We start from the raw sequence: 8300 nt of genomic DNA, 5'->3' as shown, positions 1-8300 counted from the left end.
ATATCAGTTTCTGTATCCAAAGTTCTCAAAAAAATCAGTGTGTTCAGATCAGCAGCTCTGGTCCACCTCCTTACACAGTGGTCTTTCTTGCTTAAAAGGATGAAAACAAAGAGCTCGCCAATAAAAAATGATCAAAGCTGCTGGAAAACATTTGTTTCTAATATAATTTGTGAAGGGATTTCATCAGTCTCCCTTCATAACTAATAGAGATAAGAAGTTAGATAGACTTTGTGTGTTTAAATATAAGTAACTAAATAGAAGTAATTAATAGAGATAACAAGGTTAATTCTTACTGCATGGAATCTGGCTCCATGCTGAGCAGATACAATAAAATCAGAGGAATGACTTTGCATTTGCAACTATGCAGCTCTTACCATATGATGTGATCAAAGTGCTTTTCAATCCAAAAAGTGACTATTAGGGCAGCAGAGTTGTGTTTTCCCTGAGGATGGTGACCTACAGGTAGTTTGGGGTTCCTTTATCCCACTGTGACCCACTGCCTAACCTGGCACTGGTTACAAGGTCACAAGGAGATGATCCCACACAACTGTGATGTTGTGACTTGACTCTCCCAGTTATCCAAGTGCATTATCATCAACCCCATGTGTATAAACATCTGAAGTGACTGCTCAGAGGATTTGATATCTGATTAGCATTACCAGATGTGTAAGGAACTGAGGAAGTAACAACATCAATTTTCACTTCCATTACTCTGCTGATCTGCCTCCTGGGCCACTTTCTTATTCTTTCCAGTAGTTTCCTTCCTTTTCTTTTCATGTTTTTTATTCTCCCTCCTTCCTTGACCAAATAGGGAATGGCAACATGGCTGAACAATGCCTGAGGGGCAGGATGGAGCAAGCCGCCAGCAGTGGAGGACATAAACTTTAAAAGGAAAATTAAAAGGTAATCTTATTCACTGATTACTACTTAGTGAGCCTTCTCAGAATCCAGAAGACAAATTAAAAGTGTCAGTTTAGGAACCTCATTATTTTAAGTCAGTCTGGTGAAGGCTTGATTAAATTTTTTTGATTTAGTGTTATCAATACTGTCTGTGGAACAGTAACAGCTCCCAGCTGTTGCTGACACTCAGCTTCCCAAATTGGGAAGCTTGGGGCTGGGAGATGTTGTCTCTTTTGGTTTTGTTTTTATTGGTGTTTTTTTTAAAATAATAATTTCCCATTCTCACAAACAAAACCAACACAACAGGCAGGAGTCTTCTCTCCCATGTACTCATGTACTGTGTAGTAATGAGAATAGTTCAGGACAGTGACCTCTTTGCTGGACAACAAAATTACTAAGAAACTGGACAAAGAGCACAGAGGATTGAAAAAAGCCTCTGATTCAAAACAAATATTTTTATTTGAATTTTCAAATGAATGTACTTTTACTGCATTCCTTCCCTTCTGGGCTCACTTTCCATAAACATGCTAGTGAATGAACTTTATAAACAGGAATACTTGCTAAAAGCTAATTTTAGAGAATGGGTTTTCAACTGCTCTCCAAAAGCAAATTCCAAACCAAACTTTAATACAAATTTTACACTTAGTGATACAATTTGGGCACACTTGGCCCACCTAAATCTGCTACTATTGACCTAGCTACAGCAAGTGCCTTCCTCAGTCTCCTCCCCATCCCTGCTGCCTGTCTCTGTGTCTGCTAAAGGAAACTCTCCTCAGCTCCTGCCAGTGCAGCTCTGTCTCCCTTTGCTTCCTAGCTCAGCTCTATGATATGGTTAGGGTGTTAAGAATAACATGAAACTTATTACAGTTTGGCTTTTAAATTTTTTTTAACTGCAGTGCAAATGAGGAAGCCAGAGACTAAAGAAACTTCTATTTAATTATTTTCAAAGAAACTCCTAATTAATTATTTAACCTAGAAGATCTGACAGAAGGGTAACTTCTGGCAAAGGTGAAGGGACAAGCAGTCAGAAATGGCCTGAAAGTGGTAATACATAGCACAGGTCAGGAGTACTTCCTTGGTGACACTTTGATTTCATGCTTTGAAACATGAACTTCTTAGTGAGTTTTATAAGCCATTTCTTTGGGGAGGAGAGCTAAAACCATCTAAAAAAAATTCTGTGCAAATCTGTGCTAAAAAAGAGTTTTTCCTTAATGGGTTTTTCAAATGCATTTTAAATAGTCATCTTGCAAAGAAACACATGAAGAACATGATAATATGAGTAAATATGTGAGCATAAAAACATGAATGCCAGTGGGCAAATTGCTTCTGATTAGGTGTCTAGCTCTAAAGAAAGGTTGCTTCCATCATCTCTCATGGGTTGTTACATCAACTGTTCTCTGTTTCCACAAGTAGATAAATAGGCAATTGGTGGAATGTACCTTAGTGTCCCCAGAGAATCAAGAAACAAGACATCTGCTGTCCCACCTCAAGCCCATCTCTAATAAGCCTAAAAAACAATCTAAAATAAGGTATAGAGACATTGAGCAATATAAAAAATATGAAAGTAACCCAAGAAGTTTGCAATGAAACCACAATTGTGAGAAAATCAGTTAAAGGAAGCAAAATCCCAGCTCTGCTCCTAACTCACTGTGTGGTCTTGGGCAAGCCACAAAAGGGCCATACTTTGAACATCTTACTCACACTAGTAACCAGCTCCTTACAAAGCATTTTTGCTTAACATCACAGTCCACGAAACTTGCACTTGAGCTATGGAAACAGCATGAACATGGATCTACTTACATGAGGCTAAGTATTGCAGTCTGCTCCTGAGGGTTTTTTTTTGCCTCCATCTATCCATAAAAAACAGAGAAAAGCTCTTACCACTGTGAGACTGGTGTTGCTGGGATTCAGTCTAATTAATAAACATTTGTACAGCTCTTGGAAAATGTAAAGTGCAAAGTAAGTGCTATGCAGCTGGAACACATGTAGCTTAAACCTAATCTCCCAGCTTTGAATCTGCAGACTTTTTAAGTAGCTGCAACATGTGTGTGAAACGAGAATAAAGGACTGTCAGGATCTCCTTTCTAGCGGGACTGAATACTCTACAGAAGAACACAGCACATGCTAATTTTAGCAGTGTTTCTGTGTCCCTGCCATGTTATTAAGAGAGTGGCCTGTCACAAGCCACAGACATTGCTCCACAAGTCTTTTAGTGTGCTAGGAAATCACAGAGATAGCTTCACACCATATCACCCTCATTACAGTGTGGGTCCAGCAGCAGTACATTTCACATATCCCAAATCTTTTCCATATATTTGGCACTGCCATACCTTAGTCCCCTAGATTTTGCTCCACCTTTCTTGTTTTCCTAATACAGTTAATGCTACCCAGCTGTTTGCAGTCAGCTTTAAAAACCTATAACTAAATTAGCATTCCTGCTGAAGGCTTATTCCCTGAGCATATATTCCCTACACTACTGATGTTCTCCATACATTTCTTGACAATCAAGTACAGCTTCACTTTTATTTGCACAGTGTTATGTTTCAAAAAATAACAGTCATCTGAAAAAAGAAGAGATGGGCCTGGAGAAAAACTGGATCCAAACAGTCCCTGGATGCTGAAGAAATTTACATCCAGGCTGGATTAAAAATGTGCAAGTAAACCTCATCATTCATCAGATTCCCTGTTCTTCTGTCAAACTGAGTTCTTGCAGCATGTATTCCCTAGTAATGGCAAAGCAAGACCTTCCCCAATAATAAATTAGGGGTAAGTTCAATGACAATTGTTTAATACAACAGTTAATATTTAAACAACAAGGCTGAAGTTCTGTCCTGCACAGATTGAACCCAGCAATGCATTGGGGCATCTTTAGAGGAATCCTGGTTCTCACCCACACTGTGAAAGCCAGATTGGCGAGAGCCCCTGAAGTTACCTAGCTATTCCTAGTGCTCTGTGCCAGCTGCAGAGCTCCTGCAGCAGAATCATGTCCTGGGGTTTTCAGTGTGCAGGCTCACAGCAGCAGAATCATGTCCTGGGGTTTTCAGTGTGCAGGCTCACAGCAGCAGAATCATGTCCTGGGGTTTTCAGTGTGCAGGCTCACAGCCTCATATGCAGTACCTGTGCTGTGGCTCTTTCCCCAGAAACAGACCCCCTGAAGCCTGTAGGATCCTTCAGCTGGGTTTATGATTAGGCTCCTCTAAGGTGGGATGCTAGCTTGGGTTGCTGGTTCAGATCTTTCAGGATTGGATTCTAAAGTAAAGACATGTTTTAGTAATACCTGATATCAGAACATATGATTTTCTTGGTAAGTGGTAATTTCAACAATCTCACAGTACTTATTATGGTCCTACCTGGATTTCTAAATGTGCAAAAATAAATACTCTTTTTTTGCTTCAACCCCCATGCCATCCTTCTACCACTGTAAATATCTGTCTTGTTTAAGTGGTGCTTATGTAAATGATTATTCAACAGGATTGCTCACCTCCCCTGTGCCTGACTTATATGAATTTCATCCCCTTCCTTGTTCACTATAATTTGTAGAAGATAAATTTTCTTTCCTACTCTGTGTTTAGAACCCGAGCTGGCAGTGAGCATGTTTCCCACCTCCTGCTGTGAGATAAGTTGGCCCTTGCACTCCTGGGAAGGTCTGAACCCCTCTTCAAGAAACAACAGTTTAATGAAGGGGCAGGCAGAAGGGAATTAAAAATGCATGGGCACAAAACAAACCAGTCCCCAGGAAGCTCCTGCTGACAGGCTGCACACCGGCCCCCGGATCAGCAGGATATCCAAGCCCAGGCTAATGAATGATTTCCCTGATGGAGAGAGGAGTCCGTGTGTGCCGAGAGTTCACTGCGTGCTGGAAGCATTTGTTCAGTCAGGTTTCAAAGGCCTCCTCTGTCATCTGCGGCATTGAGGGTTGGATTATTAATTTAATGGAGTGGTTGTGCTGTGCAAGGAAGTGGAAAAAATCTGCTTCCACCTTGGCCAAAGCAGTAACGCCTGCAGCAGCCATACACGTTTTTTCACCGCTGTCAGCTCCTGAGGGAAACAGAATTGTGACCCCGCTGCTTCTCACTCCTGGCATGATCCTTCCTCCTCTTTTTGCCAGTAGGGAAACACTGATTGCAGCAGGCCTCTTGTTTATCCATTGTTGATCCCAGCACAGCCTGCTCTCACCAGGTGTCAGTGGATCCAACACAAGCATCAGGAGTGCACAGTACTAAATGTGCGTATATTTAATTCCAGGTTTTGTTTTAAGGTCTTCAGGCAGAGGAAGGGGTGGATAATTGTATAGTGGGAGGGGAGGTCAGGCAGGCAGTTAACATGAACTTCATAGGAGGGAGATACTTGGAAAGCAGTGGCACTGAAAAAGACCTAATGGACATTAAATTAGATATGAAATTTCCATCTGGTAAAATGGCAAAAAGCCTCATGCAAGTATGGGATGCATTTACAGACAATTCATGTCACTAGCCAAAAAAAAGGAAACTTTCTTACTTTAAATGGCAAAGTACCAACAATGGTATAATACCTAGAATGCTTCAGACAGCGCTTGACACTGTTGGCTTCAAAGACTTCAGAGAAAATTAACAGAAATGCAGAAAGGCTGGAAGAATTAGTCTATAAAATTACTGTTACTGACTCTGCATGTGTGTCAGAGAAGGACACAGTCAATCCACACATCAGCCCCAGAGCACATCCCTGAGTGTCCAACTTAACCCAGGCTGCTTTTGGATTGCATGAACCAGGCCCACCAGAACAGATGCATCTCCAGTTCCAAAGTGAATGAATCCCAAAGTGGGGAGTCTCCCTCCGCAAAGCTGAGGAGGAGCAGACCTAGGTGAAAAATGATGATTTTTCAGCAGGAAATATTGAGAAAACAGAGCTTTTTTCTAAGAGTATTTCCAAGAAACAGTGTTCCGGTCTCCTTGTAAAGAAGAGGAATCCAGAGATTTTCTCTGAAGATAGAATGCTGAATTCATTGACCACAAACATCTAATGAGTGCAACTTTAATTACAGCTTTCCAAAATACAAAGGAGTGCCTGAAAATTCGAGTAAAATACCCTGTTCTTTTCTCTTTTAGCACTTTTAAACATAACCATACCACAGTTTCTTTCTGTTTGTCCCTACCACAGTATCATGTCCCCCTTGCACTTTTTTCCTGTTCCTTTTGTAGCCAGTGAAATGGGCCCACAAAGTGATCCACTGCAGAGGGTTCAAAATTTCCAATTCTTCTTTGTCATGAATCCTGTCCTCACCTGACCTAAAGGTCAGATTGGTGCAGATAATTAGGTATATTCCAGTATTAGCATAAGAGAGTGGAAATTAGTGTTGTGTTGCAGGGATGCCTTCTATGTCCTGGCCTCTTTCCTGGCTATCCCTTTGGTAAAGAATAGTGGCACAGGGATATTTTCAATACTGTGTATTCCAGTTTAGAACTCTAACAGAAACACAAGATAAATGCATTTTTGCTATTTTTTTATACTTTATGAAGATTTCTAAGTCACATAAGAACACAATGCCAAAGGTACTTTGGAGGAAGGACTTCTGACTGACTTCAAACTATTTTTTTATTTAATATTTTAAGCCAAAAGTGAGGGCTTTGACATTCACTCTGATGAAATTTACACTTGATCCATTAATTAGGAAAGTTATCACAGGATATGCTGCTCACTAATAGGAAATAATAAATAATCATATCTATACAAAACTGCTTCCTGTACTGCTAATTAAACCAGAGAAATTCTTGCCAGCTAAAGGAAATGATCTATTCAAAGAGCATTAACATTTCTGGCCAAATTGATAAAATGATTAACTGAGTGTGGTCAGGAAATGAAGTCCCTGTCCCTTGCAGGAACAGGGAAATGTGCTGTAGAGATTATTCTGAGGTGAAGTTTTCACACTATGGGTGACCAAATCTAATGAGCAGGATTTCCTCAGTGACCTGGCAGAGATTGGAAGGAACCTGCAGAAGTGCTGCATGAGTTTTGAGATTAAAATATGGATAGACAGGAAAAATATATTAAAAGTTCATGAATGGAAGTCATCATGGGGTCAGCATGCAACATCTTTCAAATCCCTGAGAAAAATCAAAGCATTTTGAGGAGATAATTTTAAAAAACAGTCTCTGGATCAAAATGTGCTCTAGATGAAAGCATTGGTTGGTGTAGCAAAGAACAGAAATTGGCGTAACTTTTCCTGCTCCAACAAAACTTCCAGAGGCTTGGAGTAGCTGAGCTGTTAAATTCCCCAGGGTTGTAGAGTGTGGAAGGAAATGGCCAAGAAGATCTGCCAAGGAATGAATCCATCACTATTGCCCATTCCCCATACTCCCTGTTCTCACATCACAAGTCATTGGAGAATGGCTTGCTGTACATTTTATTTCAGCCAGTTCCCATGTGAGTGGATAAAATGATCTGGTTTTCCAGTCACGCTTCCAGGTTTTTGAGGAGTTGTACTGAAATCAGGATATTGTCCTGCAGAGTTTGGGAAGGAGGCTGGAAGGAAGAGAATAAAGTGTAAGCTCACGCCAACCAAAAACATGGGCCCCCAACTCATTATTTCCTATGTTCCTTCCTTCACTATTCATCCAGTCTGTCATCCCACTGTGTCATCCTGTGACATGTGTTTCACATCCCAGCCTTTCCAGATCTAAACTATTTTTCACCCTTCTTCTATTTCTTTCTACCCTGTCTTTCTTCCAGAAAATAGCCACCCTACATGGGCTGAGCAAATGCACTCACACTGAGTGTCCTCAGAAAAGCTTCCAGAGTTGGCTTCCAAACTCTGATCACTCTCCCATCCCAGAACTGATGTTGAAAGACTTGCATAAATACACACCCTGTGTCTGTTCCCCTGTTCTGTTCTTCATCCTGGAAAGTTCTACTTACATCAGCTATGTTACTCTGGTAGAAAAATGACATGGGTGAGTGGAGAATCAGATCAATCAATTTTCTTCTGTTTAAGTCAAATGATGTAATTTGTTTGCCTTCTTAAAATGAAATGGCCTTTCAAAGGCTTGTTTGTTTGGTTTTTTTCCCACTGGGTATCACATGGGTCTTCCATTAATAATAACAATAGCTACAAGAACAGACTAATTAAAGCACATAGTTTCCTTAGGTTTTTTTATTATTGCACTCAACATTCACTGTTGAGAGAAATATGGATTGCAGGAAAAGAACTCAAAATATAACTTCAAAAAGGCTGATTCAAGTTGCTGTTCAGAAGATACTGCACCATATGGAAAATGTAACTGAGTAGCTGCCAAATATGTTTAGTTTAAACAAGGGTAGGTAAGATCTGATAATGCATGGGATCATTTTGGCACATAGCACAGCTCTCCCAGACCCATTGCATTATGCCTATCATCAAGTTAGTCCATCTAACAGCATGAAGTGGA

At 40.5% G+C, this 8300-nt stretch overlaps 1 long non-coding RNA gene across 1 annotated transcript; it reads left to right on the top strand.

Annotated features, from left to right (window-relative positions):
* The first annotated feature begins 567 nt into the window (after positions 1-567).
* LOC128785806 (uncharacterized) lies at positions 568-3579 on the top strand. Its single transcript, XR_008430040.1, has 3 exons — positions 568-666; positions 812-903; positions 3435-3579. It is a non-coding gene; the product is annotated as an uncharacterized LOC128785806 (long non-coding RNA).
* Positions 3580-8300: the final 4721 nt, after the last annotated feature.

The sequence above is a fragment of the Vidua chalybeata genome, chromosome 3 (assembly GCF_026979565.1).
Source record: "Vidua chalybeata isolate OUT-0048 chromosome 3, bVidCha1 merged haplotype, whole genome shotgun sequence".
NCBI lineage: Eukaryota > Metazoa > Chordata > Aves > Passeriformes > Viduidae > Vidua > Vidua chalybeata.
Note: the sequence above shows the minus strand (reverse complement) of the source record. Positions and strands in the feature narration are given on the sequence as shown.